This window comes from Gopherus evgoodei, unplaced genomic scaffold (assembly GCF_007399415.2).
Source record: "Gopherus evgoodei ecotype Sinaloan lineage unplaced genomic scaffold, rGopEvg1_v1.p scaffold_140_arrow_ctg1, whole genome shotgun sequence".
In the NCBI taxonomy this organism is placed as follows: domain Eukaryota; kingdom Metazoa; phylum Chordata; order Testudines; family Testudinidae; genus Gopherus; species Gopherus evgoodei.
The window spans coordinates 37,487-56,092 of NW_022059803.1; the positions used below are offsets into that span (position 1 = coordinate 37,487).

The 18,606-nt window shown below is 48.8% G+C and overlaps 4 non-coding genes across 4 annotated transcripts; 2 read left to right on the plus strand and 2 right to left on the minus strand.

The window, feature by feature from the left end:
• The first annotated feature begins 205 nt into the window (after positions 1-205).
• TRNAS-UGA lies at positions 206-287 on the plus strand. The gene has a single exon. It is a non-coding gene; the product is annotated as a tRNA-Ser (tRNA).
• Positions 288-9,975: 9,688 nt separating this feature from the next.
• TRNAS-AGA lies at positions 9,976-10,057 on the minus strand. The gene has a single exon. It is a non-coding gene; the product is annotated as a tRNA-Ser (tRNA).
• A 3,067-nt stretch (positions 10,058-13,124) lies between these two features.
• Positions 13,125-13,197, plus strand: TRNAK-UUU. Its single transcript has one exon. It is a non-coding gene; the product is annotated as a tRNA-Lys (tRNA).
• A 2,098-nt stretch (positions 13,198-15,295) lies between these two features.
• On the minus strand, positions 15,296-15,369 carry TRNAT-UGU. Its single transcript has one exon. It is a non-coding gene; the product is annotated as a tRNA-Thr (tRNA).
• Positions 15,370-18,606: the final 3,237 nt, after the last annotated feature.

Consider the following 18,606-nt stretch of genomic DNA (forward strand, 5'->3'; position numbering starts at 1 on the left):
CATTCCTTCTCTGCGGGAGGGGAGACTTTTAAACTTGCTCTCTGTGCGACTGCACATGGCTAAGCAAAGAGAACAAACCCCAAATCCCCCCCTGTGCTTTGGGAGCCAGGTTTGCGGTGGGAATTCTGTAGTTCAGATGACTTCATGCCTGGGCATTGTGATTCTTTACCAGTTTCTCTGGCATAGGGGAAGCTTTGTGCTCACAGCTGTGATGGCCGAGTGGTTAAGGTGTTGGAGTTGAAATCCAATAGGGTTCCCCTGTGCAGGTTCAAATCCTGCTCACAGCGAGGCCTGTGTTTTAGCCAGTCTCTAACACAGGCAATACCTCTCTACAACCCCTAAGACACTCTCAATTCTCTTCCCACCCCAAGTAAATCCTGTTCTGCTCCGTTCATAGAGATCCCTGGGACACCACCTCACACTGTGTCCCTGAGGGGTCAGGCAAACTCTCAGCACCTGAGGCCTCTGGCATTCACCTCGTGCCCCATAGATCAGCCATAGCCCTGGTTCTGCTTCTCTCTCTAGCGTGTGAAAGGAGCCAAGTCAGCGACTCCATGGGGGCTGCAGAAGCAACAGAGAGGAAGAAAAAAAAAAAAGGTGCCCAGCAGCCACCTCTGCCCCTGCACCTCCCACCTGCTAGCAGGCCTGGCCGACAAGCTCCTCCTCTTCTCCTTCCAGGCCAGGTTCACTTCGTGTCTCTCATTGGAGCTGCTCTGTACTGGCTCCCTGCCCAGCCACTGCTGCTCCCCCAGAACCCCACCCAGACCTGCAGCCAGCTGTAAGCTCTGGGAGTCACAGCCTGTTCCACATGTGGCTCTGCATCCATTCCTGGGGATTGCCCTCCGCATCCAGCTCTCTGCAGCTCCTCGGCCTGTCATGCGGCCACCGCTTCCCAGAACAGCCCGGTCCTTTCCTGCCTCAGGACCGTTCCCCTGACCTGGCCACAGTGCAGCGGGGAAGGAAATCGTGGGGATTGTAGTCTCATTCTTAGCAGATCTCTCACAGTCCCAAACATAGGCTGAAAGACGCTGCAAACAGACAAAGTTCCTCTCTGCCCTATCAGATTATAAATCCCAAGGTTTCTGGGGTCACATTGATTGCCCCCTCTTGCTTAAAGAAACAGTCTTGAAGTCTGCAGCTGCCTTTTCAGCTCCTTTCTGTACCTTTAACTGCAAACTTTATATTATATCCTTTTGGTGACACCCTGATTTCCTGTATTTTTTTACCGATTCAACTCCAAAAGATCCATGAAATGTTACCAAGAAATAGAAAATTGAGAAAGTCAGTGTGTTTGTGAAAATATTCATATTTTTTAAAGCCATCTCTTGGGTCAGTGAACCCTGATCCATGGACATTCGAGCCACACTGAAGACTGGGCACCTGAAGGGAACGTCCAGCTGAGAGACAAAGTTTCCCTCTTCCCCAGCAGCAGGCTCAGCAAAGCCAGCGTCACATGAGCTGGCAGGGACCATGTCCAGGACAGGTCGGTACATTTCCAAAACCTTGGAGACCATGGCTGGAGGCTCAGTAGGACTGACACTCTGTAGACCTGAGTTTAGGAAAAGAAAAGGGATGGACAGCGAAATGAAATGAAAAAAAATCCTCAACATTTTAGCTTTGGGTTTAGATTTCCATTGAAAACCACAAAGGTTTCTTGAGAAATTAAAAAAATCCTTAAGCCCGAGGTGCCGGGCTCCCTGGCAGGCCGACACCTCAGCCACCTCTTGCCTCATGGCCTAGACTCTCAATGCTCTGCTGGTTGCCTCCTCCCTTGAAGGCCCCGAGCAAAAAGAAAGAAGCACATGCCTAGCAGAAGACGGTTTTGATTCATCGACTTTGGGTTATGGACCCAGCACGCTTCTGCTGTGTCACTCTGCTGGCTCTTTACCTACAGCCTCCAGCACCCACACTTGCCTTGCGAGCTCTAGCGCTGGCAGGCAGATGCGCAGGCTGCTAGGCAGCAGCCTTGGTAACAGCAGACATGTTTCTCCGTGGCGCAATGGGTCAGTGTGTTTTGCTGTTAATTGAAAGGATGGTGGTTTGAGCCCACCCAGGGATGGCGATAACCCCTTGCTCCTCAAGACCTGCTGGGAGCCTCAAAGGCCACCTCAAACCCATCTCTCTTGGCCTCAGTGGTTTCAGCTCAGGCCTGAAGACTGTGCTGGATGCGACTGAGAAATCCATCTCTCAACACCCATGCCAGAGGCTCAGGCTTAATCCTCAAGGCTGAACGCAAAACCTTCAGCCAGGCGTGTTTTGCTCCATTCCCGCCTCCACCCAAGCGGCAATGCAGCGCGAGTGAAAGGGCTTCAGCCCCCCCCCACTGGGCCTGGGGGGGCAACAGATGGGGGGGATGAGCTGCCTGGAAGCAGCCCCACAAGCGGCAGCCTGGGGCCGCGGGGCCTTCAACCTCCCCCAACCTGCCCCCCGGTGCTCCCCCATCCGCTGTGACTCTCCTGCCAGCACCGCCCCCTCCTCTCCCGCTGTAGGGCCCCAGAAGCCCCTTCAAGCCCCCACAACCTGCCTCCCCAGTGTCCCCTCATCTGTTGTGACCCTCTCGCCAGCCCCACCCCCATCTGTGGGGATCCCTCAGCCCCCAGCATCCCCTCCCCCATCGTGTACACTCTACCTGGCCTTTCCCTTCGCCCCCGACCTCCTCCTCCCCCCCGTCCTCAGCACCTCGACACCTACCGCCTCTCACCCCACCCCCCACATCCTCCTTCCCGTCCTCAGCACCCTGCACGCCCTTCCTCTTCCTCCCCCCCATCCCCATCCTCAGCGCCCCACCCCTAATTGCCTCCAACTCACTTCTCATTGCTGGGCCCCACTTTCCCATCCTCCCACTCCCCCAGTCCATCCCCAGGGTGTGAGGTTCCTCATCTTCAATCTCTGCTACACCCAAACCTGCCAGGTTCCCCTTTTCAACCACTGTGGGGTCGTCCAACCCGCCGACACCCATCCACTCTGGGCTCTCTAAATCCCACATTCCCACAATGCTCCTTGGTAACGCCACTCTCCTCTGTCCCTAATCCCCCTATTCCCTTCCCTCAGGTCCTCCTGGACACCCCAACCCACAGTCAGGCCTCCTCATACATCCCACTCATTTACATGCTGAGCTAGTTCTTCAGGGACCCCCACAGCCCAGCAGACTTCTCCATCCATGAGCCCCATGGACCTGTGGCCAGGAAGGTGAGGAAGCTCCCACTTTGGCTGGGCTGGGTGTGGGTGTTAATCTTTTCCTGTCTTGTGTGTGCTGTACTCACAAAGGCTTTTTGCTCCCTCAGGGTGAGGTGTGGTTTTGGCCGAAGATGAGGTGTTTTGGTAGCCCTGTGGATGCTGTGTGGTGTCTGGAATGGGGCGTGTGTGTTCCCATCATGCCCCTTCCCCTCTGCCTGCAGAGCTGAGGACAGACAGGTCTGAGGAGCAGAGCAGGAGCTCTGGGAAGGAGAAAAGCAATATGAAGATGGAGTCTAAGATGAGACCAGGTAACTTCTGTGGAGGGAGACATGCTGGACAGGGCCTAGGATTGGGGAGACAAGCAGGTGTGAGCCCCGGGCTCAGATTTCTAATTGTAGCTGTGATGGCAGAATGGGAGGAGGGTTGAAGCCGAAGCCCTGGGGTGCGGGAGTAGCGAGAAGAGGAACCTCACCACCATTGCTTTTTCTTTTCCTCTTGTGTTGTGTTTCATACCAAGGGAAAAGAAGTCGTGGGGACGGAGTCCAGCCCTGAGGTGAGATGGAAAGTGATCAAGAGCAGTGACAGCGTGAATCCTGTTGATGCCAGGCAAGAGCTGCCCAACTGGGACAAGAGTAACCGTCCCTGTCGGTGAGATGTGTATCTGGTTTGGGAAGGGTTCTGGTCACAGCCATACTGGCTCCAGGCAGGGACTTCCCATTACCTGGGTGTGGGTTTCCGGACTAGCTGTGGCTTCAGGGGAGATGATGTTGCCATTTGCGAGAGCTGATCATCTCTCTGGCCAGGAGTGGTGTGTGCTCCCTAGCAGAAAGTTGGATCCATGAGGGTGACTCCCTGTTGTGAATTTCTTTCGTCCTCCTAGGTTTCTCTCTCTGTGTTGGCCAACTTTCACTCAAACTCTCTCTTTCTCCTTTCATGGACACCTGTCATGAAAATTCCCCAAACTGAAAATTTTCTGCTGAAAAACCAATACTAATCTGTTTGAGGACTTGATTTGAATGTATTATTGTTATTCTCTTCTGATTTATCTCATTTCAGTCTTTGTCCTCCAGATGTGTTTCCAGCTGTTGAGTTGTGGGGGAGAGAGGCCAATTCATAATGTCTCTACTTCCCTTTCATAGTTTCTTCCAACTTGCTAGAAAGTACCTTTGCTACGACATGACTCAAGCACTGTCCATTGTCTCTGTGCTATCTCAGAGAAGTCTGCATTGTACATGGTTCCTGGAATAGTCCTTGGGAGTGTGGATACCTTCAATGGGCCAGCAGGGAGTCTGGCTCCTCCATTTTTGCACCTGAAAGGCTGGTGGGGGGCATTTCCCAACCTCATAACATATTTCTGTAATGCACACAGAGCAAACTTCATAACTTCCCAAACCAATGTGAACACATAGAATGCAAGAAGACATTAATGTTCAACAGATGAACAGTTCAAGATTTTTGAAATGATCCCTCACCAGGCAGACTTTGTTCAAAACGTATCATCACTATATGAGAGTGGTGAATATGGGGCTTGCAGGGTGCTGCTTTGAGCACAGCTTGCCACCCCTGGGCTTACATTGCAATGGGAACGTGCCCTTAGAATCTATCTCTCCCGGGATAAAGATGGCAGGATGACTGGCCTGGGTCATCTGACTTGGGCTCATTATGCTAAGGCTGAGAGGCTAAAAACTGTGGTGCAGATATTTGTGTTCACACTGAAACCTGGGTTCAGAAACCATCGCCCCTCGTGGGGTCTCAGAGGTTGGGCTCAAGTCCATATGTCTGCACTGTCATTTTATAGTCTTGCAGTCCCAGCCCCATAAGCCTGAGTCAGCTGACCCGGGCTTTGAGACAGCTGCTCTGGGTGTGTTAACGGCAGTGTAGACATAATGTTAGGGTACGTCTCCAGTGCAATGAAACATCCAGGGCAGGCCTGTGTTGGAGTAATCAGGGTAATGTGGCTTCTTCTGTAAAGTTGCAGTGTACGTGTCGCAGCTCAGGCTCAGTACCCTGCTCTAGGAGCCCAGAAGGTTGGGAGGGAGTTTAGCAAGTGGAAATGGTAAAACCGCAGTGAAGTATTACCCTGGAGTCATGTCAGTTCTCCATTGGTCTTTCTGCTTTTGGGGCAGGGATAATAACTCTCAGTGGTGCCTTGTTGAGTGGCTTTTGGGGCACCTGCTCTTGGCTCCTGTCAGAAGAGAAGATTCAGAGCTAGATGGTCCTTTGGTCTAGCCCAGTGTGGTTTTTCTTATGGTTTAAATTACACTCCAGGCACTGATAATAGAGTTGCTGAAAGTTTAGGAGTTAGCAGCTGGTAGGTTGTGGATGACCCGCAGGGGCAGGGGCAGGTCTGGGCTCTCACACCAAATGCTCTTTGTGGCTGCCAGAATCTGTGGGCTGCTCATTTAGGTTACACTGAGTGTTAAGTCCTGCTTTGTGCACAGTGTATGAGAATGAAAATCCTAAACCGCCCTTTGAAATAACGAATGCAGCAGGACGTGTTATTGTCCCTGCCCCAAAGCAGACAGACCAATGGAGAAATGCCATTGAGTCCAGGGTAATACTTCATTGCGGTTTTACCTTTTTTGCTTGCTAAACTCCCTTGCAGCTTTGAGGGGGCCCAGAGCCCAGTATTGGAAGCACCTGACCTTTCTTTCTTCTCTTGCTCTTTGTCAGCAAGGGGAAGAAAAAGAAGCTCTCCTTCAAGCTGGAGTCAGAAGGGCGACGTCAGGATGACTTCCTGAGTGCCGGCTCTAGTCATTTGCTCTACCAGCTGACCTATCGAAGGGCTGCCACTTCTCTCTCCAGGTTCGCCCATTGGTGTGTTCAGAATGGAGAGGGGTAACTAGTGGTGTTCCCCAATGGTCAGTCCTAGGACCACTCTTATTCAATTTATTCATAAATGATCTGGAGAAAGAGGTAAACGGAGGTGGCAAAGTTTGCAGATGATACTAAACTGCTCAAGATAGTTAAGACCAAAGCAGACAGTGAAGAACTTCAGAGACGTATCACAAAACTGTGATTGGGCAACAAAATGGCAAATGAAATTTAATGTGGATAAATGTCAAGTAATGCACACTGGAAAAAATACCCTCAACTATACATACAATATGATGGAGGCTAATTTAGCTACAAATAATCAGGAAAGAGATCTTGGAGTCATCATGGATAGTTCTCTGAAGACTACCATGCAGAGTGCAGCAGCAGTCAAAAGAGCAAACAGGATGTTAGGAATCATTAAAAAAAGGAGAATAAGATAGAGAATATCTTACTGCCTTTATATAAATCCATGGTACACCCACATCTTGAATACTGTGTACAGATGTGGTCTCCTCTTTTCAAAAAAGATATACTGGCATTAGAAAAGGTTCAGAGAAGGGCAACTAAAATGATTACGGGTTTGGAATGGGTCCCATATGAGGAGAGATTAAAGAGACTAGAAATTTTCAGCTTGGAAAAGAGAAGACTAAGAGGGGATATGATAGAGGTATATAAAATCATGAGTGGTGTGGAGAAAGTGAATAAGGAAAAGTTATTTACTTGATCCCATAATATAAGACCTAGGGGCCACCAAATGAAATTAATAGGTAGCAAGTTTAAAACAAATAAAAGGAAGTTCTTCTTCACACAGTGCACAGTCAACTTGTGGAACTCCTTACCTGAGGAGGTTGTGAAGGCTGGGACTATAACAATGTTTAAAAGGGAACTGGATAAATTCATGGTAGCTAGGTCCATAAATGGCTATTAGCCAGGAAGGGTAAAAAATGGTGTCCCTAGCTTCTGTTCATCAGAGGATGGAGATGGATGGCAGGAGAGAGATCACTTGATCACTGCCTATTAGCTTCACTCCCTCTGGGGCACCCGGCATTGACCACTGTTGGTAAACAGATACTGGGCTAGATGGACCTTTGGTCTGACCCGGTATGGCCGTTCTTATGTTCTTATAGGGCACCTTCTACACGGCGACTGGGCAGTTGACTGACTTTAAATCTAGCTAGCTCTGTTGGTAGAGCATGATGCTCTTAATCCCACCATCATAAATTCAAGCCCCATGGTGGGTGGTAGCGACAGCCCTTAGGTGTCACTCTTCTGCTAATAGTCACAGATCAAAAGGAAACAAACTCTCTGTGCTCTTTGGCAGGTCATGTTTCTTCTTCTCTCTGAGCTTCACTAAAACATGAAGAGAGAACAAACTGACATTTGCATCCTATGTTAAGAGAGTATTTTCTCCTCTTCCATTGTACCCCAGGCAAGAAGAGGGGATAATAACCAGTTAACGGATGATTGCAGAAGTAAAAGTTTGGTCTTTATAAATAGGACAATAATCATTTGGTCTCCATGTCCACTGATGGTAGGACAAGAAGTAATGGACTTAATCTGCAGCCAGGGAGATTCACGTTAGATATTGGGAACAGCTTTCTAACTCTGAGGGTAGTTAAGCTCTGGAATAGGCTCCCAAGGGTGTCTGTGGAGTCTCTGTCCTAGGAGGCTTTTAAGAACAGGTTGAACAAACCTCTGTTAAGGATACTCTGCATATACTTGGTCCCATAGACAACCTGCTCTGGCTCTGGTTCCCTCCTTCTGCTCCCTGCCTGGGCCGGCTGCTGTGGGCACTTGGTCCCACATGCCCCCAATGCATCGTCTCTGCTTGGCTCTGCTTCAGCAGAGAGGGCTGGATTTCATGACCTCTCCAGGGCCCTTGCAGCCGTACAGCTCTATAATTCGATGCCATCGCAATACAATACAAACAACAACAAAAGTGGAAACACCCCAATCTAACATCTAACAATTCAGCGTGAACTGACATTCCACAGCACAAAGTGACAACACGTAGGAGTGCAAAGCCTGACAATTCAGCACCATGCAAATGAACGCCCCATGGGGCAAAATGACGCACTGCAAAAGAGCTCAGCTCAAACCAGTGCAACACAAGCCAGTGCAAAAACCATACAACACGAAACAATGCATCAGAGTGCAAAGGTTCACTGTGCAAAACAGCTCAGCGTGGAACAACGACATAGCGCAAACCCACACAACAGAATCATATAGAAAGGTAGGGCAGGGAGGGACCCTGAGAGTCAGGACCAAGTCTCCCTTGGCCATCCCTGACAGGTGTTTGAAGAACAAGGAAACAAAGGGCACCACAAACTTATGTTTTTTGGATGAGCAAATAAAAGGGAGTAGCATTGTCCCCCTTGGGTAGCCCCTGTTCAATTCCAGGTCAGAAAACAAAACTCTTCTGCAAGAATATCCAAAAAATATTGTGTTTCACTTTACTTCATAAGTACAGTTGTGTGGCAATTAAATGATGACTCTAAAGTTTCATAAAAGTGTGGGAAATATGGATGTATCTGAGGAAATGGCTTGGAATGAAGGAAGACAAAAACTGATGGGTCGAGAGAACAGGCCCTGTTTCCCCCTGGTTTGGAACTTCTCTCACAACTACTGGAAGAGAAAAGCTAAGCAAATGGTGTTCTATTGTTGCAAAGGAGATTAAAGTGAGGCCATTTTCTGCAGATAGAATTAAATGGTCATTTCAGGAGTGGGATTTGAAATCACATCTCCATGCAGAGACCAGAACACCCAATGGATTGGAAAAAAAGAAACTTATAACTAGTACTTTAGACCAGTCCACTATCCTGATACTACAAAGAAGGTGACTTATCAACCCTAGTTTTCATTAATAGTTGATGAACTCTTTAGGGAGGTCATGATGGCACATCTCTTTCAACTCCTAGAGACCTTCTACAGCACAGCTGATTTTTAGATACACTCACCCGGACCTAAAGTTACATGTTTCCTGGAGCTCCATGAGTTCTGCGGTGTTGGAATCTCCCTGTTCGCTTTTTAAGTGAACAAAAGATGGGTGCTGGCATTCTGAGAGAGTAATGATGAACCTCAAAATCCTGCCCTGTGCGCCAGACAGTTAAGCAACCAGCACCCACAACCTCTACTATGATAGCATCCTGTCTGGGAACAACTCACTTACCAACAGCTGGGGTGTGAAATCCTCATTTTTTTGTTGTTCTGTCACTGTAGTCCCCACTTTCCTATTACGTGTCTGTATAATCTCTGTCTGGTTCTGTAACCGTTTCTGTCTGCTGTATAATTAATTTGTTTTGCGTAAACCAATTAAGGTGGTGGGGTATAATTGGTTAGATAATCATGTTACAATATGTTAGGATTGGTCAGTAAAATGATTGGTTAAGATAGAGCTAAGCAGAACTCAAGTTTTACTATATAGTCTGCAGTCAATCAGGAAGTAAGGGGGGGAATGCGAATGGGAATTGGAATTATGTTTTGCTAAGGGGGGGGAATAGGAACAGGGAAGGGGAACAGGGACACAGGCAAGCCTCTGTGGTGTCAGAGCTGGGAAGGGGGATCCTGAGGAAGGAAACTGGAATCATTGCTTGCTGGAAGTTTACCCCAATAAACATTGAATTGTTTGCACCTTTGAGCTTCATGCATTGCTGCTCTCTGGTCACGTGAGAAGGACCAGGGAATGGGAGGGTGATGGGACAAACCCTGTAACAAGTACGTCTTTCAGGGTGTGAAACCCCCCAGAACCAGTATAATTAAGCTGACCTAAGCCATGGTTAGATAGTGCTAAATGAAAGGAAAGATTGTTTTGCCAATGCAGCTATTACAGGGATGGAAAACCCCTCCCCTCACTGTAGCAGCTGTCTACTCCACAATGCTACAGCAGTATTTTAAGCACAGCCAGCCTCAAAGGGAGACCAGATCTGGCTCTATGGATGGTCAGGCACTAAGACAGCAGCAATGACAACACACTAATGCTTCCATAGTTGGCAGGATTTGAACCTGCGTGGGGAGACCCCAATGGATTTCTAGTCCATCGCCTTAACCACTCGGCCACAACTACTTGATGTACAGCTGCTGCCCTATATGATAATTCTGTTCTCACAGAATTGTCACTTCAAATGGCTCAGACCAGCTTCCCCAGCACACTCACGGCTGTGCATTAGTGTAAGTGTGTCCATGGTGAACAGCAAGAGTTCCTGCCCATTTTCCTTCCAGCTGGAACATGATTAGTGTGTTTGTGGCTAACGACATTGCTATAGATTGTTGTTCATTCCTCACACTGACAATTCAGACAGTCCCTTTCCTATTCGAATCTCTACCATATCATTCCAATAGCCAGGGGCAGGATTTCTCTGGGGCACTGAAATGTTTCAGGGGATTGGTGTGTGAGCTCAGCCTTGCATTCCATCCCTGATGTTTCATGGACTAACAACAGCAGCAGAAAGAAAGAGCCGAGCCAATATCTCCCTGGTAGGGATGCAGGTGACCATGTCCCCTCTGTCTGACCATTGCCATTGCAGGAGAGAAGGGTTCACTGGAATCGAATGCCCTGGCTCAGACAAGAGACACAGGGAGGTTTTACTGTTATTGGATCTGTGCAAAGGAAATTGTGCCTCTGTGTGAAAGTGAGGAGGGAAATGAAGAGTCCACATGGTGGCCCAGTGTCTTAAGGAATGTGGGCGATGGACTCTGTCTGAGAAATGATTTAACAGGAATTTGTATCAATGTATTGCCCTGATTAAAAGCTATGGCTGTAAGGTGCCACTGTTGTTAGTACTTGAACCTGCGTGGAGACACCCGAGTGGGTGTCAAGTCCACTACCTTAACGAGAGGTAGTTGATTATTTTGTCAAGATCCAAATTTCTTGGTCAAGGTCTAGTCAATGTCTAGATGACAGAGAAAATAATACACTGATGATAATAAGAAGAATTTAGAAATATTTACAGTTGCTATGGGCATAACTATGATGATTGTTTTATGTTTCACTCTTTATATCTGACACCACCATCATCTTTCCCTTTAGCCTTGTAGTTTACCAAGGGTAAAACTAAACATCTCTTCAGATACAAGGGAGTGTTTGTGTTCATTCCTGCTAGCTACACAGAGGCTTGATGTAGCTGCTTTCAATCCTCCGGCTCTGCCCTGATAAGTAACATTTCAGGGTGTCACTGAACTGAAGGAGGGAGATCATTTTTTGACAGATTATGCTTCCTCTTAAAGGTGTTTGTCTGGCTGGCAGCCCTGGTTCCCAGGTCTCTCCTGAGGGAAGAAAGTTTCTGTGCAAAATATTAAAACTTTTAACAGAGAGGAGGGAAAGGCGATGGCCACATGATGGGGCCAGTATGTACCACAACATGATTCTTTTATGTGGGATGACTCTGAAGATTGACTGATCTCCACTTCCTTGGATTTGAAGAGATGTTTAGTTTTGTACTTGAGAACCTGTAAGGCTGAAGCAATTTTATGGATGATGACACTACAATTGAAGGGTTATTTAATGTTGTAGAAATCATTAAAAACACTTAGTTTCAACTTGAGCTGCCTGTTATTGAAGGCTGGTTTCCCCACGTCAGTTCCATAAGCTCTGCTAGAAAGGCCCTGGGTTCTCTCCTGCCTTGGTGGGAACTAAAGGCAATCGTCCCCTGCTGCCCTTGGCTTCAGGCTGATTTTTCTGGGGAGGGGATGTGGAATTGGTTTGTTTGCTGTTGAGAAGGGAGCCGGGCCAGTTCTCAGGGAACGAGAACTCCTAGCATCTTCCCAGCCCAACCCAGGCTGCTGCCCTGTCCCAGCCTCTGTTCCCCTGGGAGCCCTGCTTGTTTGACTCTAGAGCAGGCTGGGAGCAGCAGCTGGGGCAGAGGACAGCCTGGGCTGGGCAGATGCTAGGAGCAGAGCACCAGAGGCCTCTACTGGCTCCCTCCTCAGCAGCAAACAATCAGTCCCCACACACACCCTGGGATAGCAGCCTGGAGCCAAGGACAGTGTCCAGTGGGGGGTTCTCTTTTTCCTCTTCCTGGGGTGAGCAGGGACCTGGGGGTGTTTCTTGCAGGGCAGTTGGAACTGAATTGGGGAACAGGCTTTTAATAACAGGCAGCTCAAGTTCAGACTAATTTTGTTACAATTTTCTTTATAGTGTAAAATAATTCAAAAGTAAATGGGCAGGAATGATTGGAACTCTTTTCTCCCTGTCATACAAAGAAATGGCTTTTTGGCTTTTCATGATACAGGAGTCAGGTTCGTTCACTGTGCAGAATCAATGTGCACAGAAGCCTGTTGTGTTTCATTTCTTTAGTTCTGCTGCCATCATGTGGCCATTTCCTTCCCCTCCTTTCTGTCCAAAGTGAAGAGCCCAGTTCCTGCAGGGAGAGAAGGATATCTTTCTTCTTTCCTTCCTCAACAGCCCCCTTCCTTGGAAAGCCCTTTGCTGGGTCTGGGTGGGGAACAGCCATTCCTGAGGATTAATTTCACACCATATTTGGGGTTGATATATAGATTTTACAGCCAGACTAGATCACTAGGTACCTCTGCTCTGACCTGATTCAGAACAGAGTCCAGAGAATTTTACCCAGTGACTCCTACACCACCCCAAGATCTTCTGGCTGAGCGAGGAGGGCTCATTCAGAAAGTCATCGTGTTTGGATGTAAAGGTGGGAAATGATGGGGAAATTGGTCCCTCTTTCAAGTTTCAATGTTGTAACTTCTACATCTAGACCGGGGTGGCCAACCTGAGCCTGAGAAGGAGCCAGAATTTCCCAATGTAACCGCCAAATGTGCACCTTTGTATGCAACTACTGAGTCAATTGTGAACGTTCCCATCATTATCCCTCTGAAATAATGATGTGATGGATACTTGGCTCTATATCCCAGTGTGCCCTGCACGTCTACAAGCTGCATTAGCCAATCCAACCATTCGGCACTTGCAGATGGGAACCTCTGTACTGTGCCTGAGTCTTGTACAGCTATGAAAGGCTGGTAGATGCCAATATTTCCCTGTCTTTTTAACCTGCACTAATACCAGGCCAGGCCAGGACTGGGAAGAGAGACAGAGCAGCAGGTTTCCCATATTGTATCCATTTCCCTTTTTCTTGACCAGTTTCTCCTCTGCATAACTTGTACTTTTTTGATTGTGAGCCTGGCTAACTCAGCTGGTAGAGTGTCAGAGTTTTAATCTGATGGTCCAGGGTTCAAGTCCCTGGTCAGGTAATAAACTACTCACTATATCTTTAAACATTGTTCTTCTGATGTCCTCTTTGGTGTTACTTTTTCTCTTCAAGACTGTGCCTTTCCTAAGAAGGGCCTTTGTGTGTGTGGGTTTGAAGGGGCATCTTCCTGACATCCTCACTGTCCTTGCAGCCTGGAGGAATAAAGGCCTCTGGGCACACAGCATGTTCCTCCCCTGCATGCACACGCACACACAGAAAACAAAACAGAATATCTCTAAGGAATTAGAATCACCTGCGGCCTTCCTCTATCCTGCTGGATCCCCAAATGATGATGCTCTTCAGCCTAAACCCATGTCCCCTCTACTGCCAGTGACCCTCAGTCCCAATCCACTGCCCCTCCTATGCACACTGCTCCTCACTCCCAACCAGAGCCTACTCCTCTTCACCCTTCTCCTCTATCCCAACCCACAGCCCCCTCCTTTTTACACTGCTCCTCAATCCCAACCCACAGCCCCCTCCTATTTCCAGTGCCCCTCAATCCCAACGCACAGGCCCCTCCTATTCCCAGTGCCCCTCAATCCCAAACCACGGCTCCCTCCTTCCCTCCAGCAGCAGGTGCTTCAGACTCCCTCAGGAATATTTTCTTGCAAGGTTTCATGTATGAATCTGCATGTGGATTTTACAGTGCGTTGGAAATATGTTGCATTGCTTGCCAAAATGATCACTTTTGGCTCGTGTTGGATTCCCAGTCTCCTTGTTATTGGGACAGGAGAAAGAAAGAGTTGTTATCCTTGTTGTGTGAATCAAGGGCAGCACAGCTGTGCTTGGCAGACCCCGATTGAGGGACTCACCCTCAATTCAATAGCACTTGGTAGGCAGGGGACAAGGGTTCCAGGACCAAGTGGGCTGGGGTCCCAATACTAAAATTTAGGTGTTAAATCAACTTTAGGACAGGGTGGCAGTGGAGGGATGAGTGAGTTCCTAGACAAGACAGTAATGTACAGTGCCTTCTTATTTTCCCTCTTTTCTACTCAGGATGGCAGGTGAACTCTACAGAGGCACCTCTGGGCTTGCACTGACTAAGGACAACAGCTGTGAGTGGAGTAACGGGGGGGCTCATATTTAAGGACTTTTGGTTGCTGGACTTACAAACCGTAGGGATAAGGACACTGCCCAGCTTATTTGGGGGTGGGTCTTTTCCTCGTGGTTTATGTTTATGTGTTGGGGCTGCTGACATGACTTCTGCTAACCCTGGGCTTACATTGCAATGTAGACATATCCTAAGAGGGCATCTATACTGTGATAAAATCCCGCTTACCTGGATGATCTGATTTGGGCTCCTGGGGATCAGACTGGAGCCCAGGCTTGGAAACCCTCACTCCTTGTGGGGTCTCGGAGGCTGGGCTGAAGCTCAAGTGTCTACACTGTAATTTTATAACCCTGCAGCACAAGCCCCACAAGCCTGAATCAACTGACTCAGGGTTTGAGAATAGTGACTTGGGTGTGTTAATGGCAGTGTAGACATAATGCTCGGCTATGTCCACACTGCAATGAAGCACCCAAGGCTGTCCTGTGCCAGCTCAGGCTCCTGAAGGTTTTGGCCGTGGAGTGGTAAATTTGAACTGTAGACATCTCAGCTCAAGCTCAATATTGGGCTCTGGGAGCCCTCAAGGTTGGGAGGGAGTTTAGCAAGCAAAAAAGGTAAAATGGCAGTGGAGTAATACGCTGGACTCAGTGGCATTTCTCCATTGGTCTATCTGCTTTGGGGCAGTGACAATAACACGTCCTGCTGCATTCGTTATTTCAAAGGGTGGTTTAGGATTTTCATTCTCACAGTGCACGAAGCAGGGCTCAACCCTTGGTGCAAACTAAATGAGCTGCTCACAGATTCTGACAGCCACAATGATCAATTGGTGTGAGAGCCCAGACCTGCCCCTGTCCCAGAGGGAGGGGCTCATCTGTGACAGGCTGGACCACTGACCTATCAGCTCTTAACTCCCAAACTTCCAGTAATTCTGTTATCAGTGCCTGTGAGTGTAATTTAAACTACCATACTGGGCTGGACCAAAGGCCCATCAAGCTCTGTGTTTTGTCCATTGGCAGTAGCCAATACCAGGTGCCTCAAGAGTTAATCAACAAAGCACCACTGGGAGTTGAACCCAGGATCTCCTGCTTACAAGACAGGGGCTTTAACCAGCTAAGCCATGGTGCCCACCTGTGGTTGAAGCACAGTGTCTGCCCACACCTGACTCCCTGCCATCCCCACTGGGGCCTGACAAGCTTTGCTTGTGTTTGGATTCTCCAAAGCAGAGAAGCAGGTGAACTTTTCCTTGCAAGCTCTGTGTGTGTGTGTGTGTGTGTGTGATTCTTTGGCCAGGTCTGCGCTACAAAGTTATTTCAGCATCATTATATTGCTCAGGTGTGTGAAAAACACACAACGCTACCTCGGTCAGCAGCTTTTGGCTGGTGCACACACTGCAATACCACATCTGGTGACAAAACTGCCCTGTTTTGGTGACAAAATAAAACCACCTCGACGAGAGGCCTAGAGCTTTGTGCAGCAAACTTAAAGTGACAAATTGTCAGTGTAAATGCTGCTGGTGATTATATCACCATAACTGGCCTCCACCAGTATCCCATAATGCCCACCGTGAACTCACCTGCCCTGCATTCCTGCTACAGAGGCTGGGCCCCTCCCCTTTCATAGTTCCAGAAAGTTCTGACAGCTGAGCCGCTATCTGCACTGGGATTAGGTTGATATACTGCATTGCCAGCCTAAGTAACGTAATTACACCAACCTAATTTTGTAGTGTAGATCTGTCCAAAGAATCACACACACACCTTGGGAGCAAAACTTCACCTGCTCCTCTGCTTTACAGAAGCCAAACACGAGCAACGTTTGTCAGGGCCCAGTGGGGATTGGCAGACAGTCAGGTGTGGGCAGACACGACACTTTAAGTAACAGCAGGTACCATGGCTTAGGTGGTTAAAGTACCTGTTTTGTAAAGAGGAGATCCTGGATTCAACTCCCAGTGGTGCCTTGGGGAGTGGCTTTTGGGGCACCTGGCATTGGCTACTGATAGAAGACAAGATTCAGAACTAGATGGACCTATGGTTTAAATTACACGCACAGGCACTGATAATAGAGTTACTAAAAGTTTGGGTGTTAAGAGCTGATAGGTCAGTGGCCCACTCCCCTCAATGCAGTTTTACTATTTCCACTTGCTAAACTCCCTCCAAACCTCTATAAAATTACAGTGCAGACATATGGGCTTGAGCCCAACCTCTGAGGCCCCACGAGGGGTGGGAGTTTTTGAACCCAGGCTTCAGTGTGAACACAAATATCTGCACCACAGTTTTTAGCCCCTCAGCTTTACGTCCATGAGCCCAAGTCAGATGAGCCAGGCCAGCCCTGCTGCCATCTTTATCCCAGGAGAGATGGACTCTAAGGGTACGTCTCCATTGCAATGGAAGCCCAGGTGTGGCACGCTGTGCTCAAAGCAGCACCCTGGAAGCCCCATATTCACCACTCTCATATAATGATCATATGGTTTGTACAAGTCTGCCTTGTGAGGATGGACACTGCTTGATTCACATCCTAGCAAAGGAGCTTCCTAACAAGCTGGAAGAAACGATGAAAGAAGGGTAGAGACACCATGACTTGGCCTCTCTCCCCCATAACTCAACAGCTGGAAACACACCTGGAGGACAAAGACTGAGCTGAACTGATTCAGAAATCAGAAGAGAATACTAATAATACATTCAAACCAAATTCCCCAGCCAGACTAGTATTGGTTTGTCAGCAGGATTCCTGGGCCCAGCCTTGTTGGGGTTACGAGGACTCTGCCACACGAGAGTAGAAAGAGCGTCCTTGGGGTCAGGCAGGCCTCTGGTAAGGGGGTGGGGACTCAGATCCTTTCTCTGGCCAGTTGCACCAGGGTCATGTATAAACCAGGGAAGTTCCCCACAATAGCCGGACCTGAACCCCCTGTACACTTGCCCTCTGTACTCATTGCTTCTCTGTCTCTCTTCCCCTCATCTCTGCTGGTCTCCCTCTGAGCTTTCTCAGCACCTGGCCCCACAGTGCTTCCTGCCAGCCAGAGACTGCTTGTTCTAGGCCTGCTCCTGTGGATGTGGCCTCTCTCCTGATTCCTGAGGAAAGGAACCTTTCCAGGAAATGGCCATGGGTTCTGGGAATCCGCATGTGGCTGGTGGACAGCACCAGGAATCATTTGGCTCCTGGCACACAAGGCAACTTAAAAGCTGAGCACCCAGAGAGGGGCTTGAACCTTCAGATTAAGAGCCTGATGCTTTACCAACTGAGCTGCCTGGGCTTGTTGAAACCATCTTCACCATTCACCACAAGAGCGAGCAAGTAGGCAAAAGAGAGGCAAAAAAAGTCCTAGGGAACCCTCATGTGGCCTAATGGATAAGGTGTCTGAGTGTGGATCAAATGATTGAGGGTGTGAGTCCCTTGGTGGTTGTGTTTCAGCAGTTTTACCTTTGTGCTGAAAGTTCTGCTCCCTTCAGGGCTGGAACCTCTTCTTGGCTGCTCAGGCCAATGCTCTGGCTTCAGCTAGAGCCCTGGGAAGGAGTTGGGGGTTGGGTGTTACAAAGGCTGTGGCATGAGACCCAAGTGCTTCCAGTCTAGCCTTTGCCATTCCTGACTTGCCAAAGAAAGTGAGTGACTGCCCGGGCTGGCATGTGTGCCTGTCCCTGTGCTGGAGAGTATTTGCTACATAGCGTCTTCGGAGCTTGGGTGTTTCTCTGCTTCTTGTCAGCTTGGGAAAAGCCTCTTGGGGTAAAATCTCCTGCCCCACTGCAAAAGTGAGCACCTTGAGTGGGACCAGTCAGAGGCCCCATCATGGGGGCTGGCCCTGCTTTCCTACCAACTTATGATGTTATCCACAGAGCATCAGCAGCTGCCCCGCATGCTGGTGACCTTCAATGGGTGTTTGGCATGGCAGGGAGCAGCCTGGCTGAGTGTTTTTGTGCCTGTCTGAAGGCCACACATAGGCATGGTCCTGCCCTCCTCTAGCCCTGACCTCAGTTGCTCTGTGGCTTTTAAGCCTTCCCTTGGAGCTGTCAGCACCAGCTGCTTCTGCTCTAGATGCCCAGAGGAGGAGAGGTGCATGGGGTCACTTTTACAGATACCCCTTTCCCTGGTACTGCCATTGCTCCGCTGTACAGAGGAGCTTCCATCCCCAATCCCTGCCTGTCACTGCCCAGCAGCCCTCTGGCACCGTTCCTGAGGCCTACCCTGCCTCACTTTCTTCCTACCATGTTAGGAAAGACAGTTCTCATTATGAAAGATTAGGTGGGCCAAATAGGGGCAGAAGCCTGTTCTATGTTTTCCTACTACAGAGCCCAAGCTCAGGAACTCACCTTGGGTGCAGGCACTGCTGTGCTCCCAGAAAACATCTCCTGTACAAAGAGAGATGACAAGGCC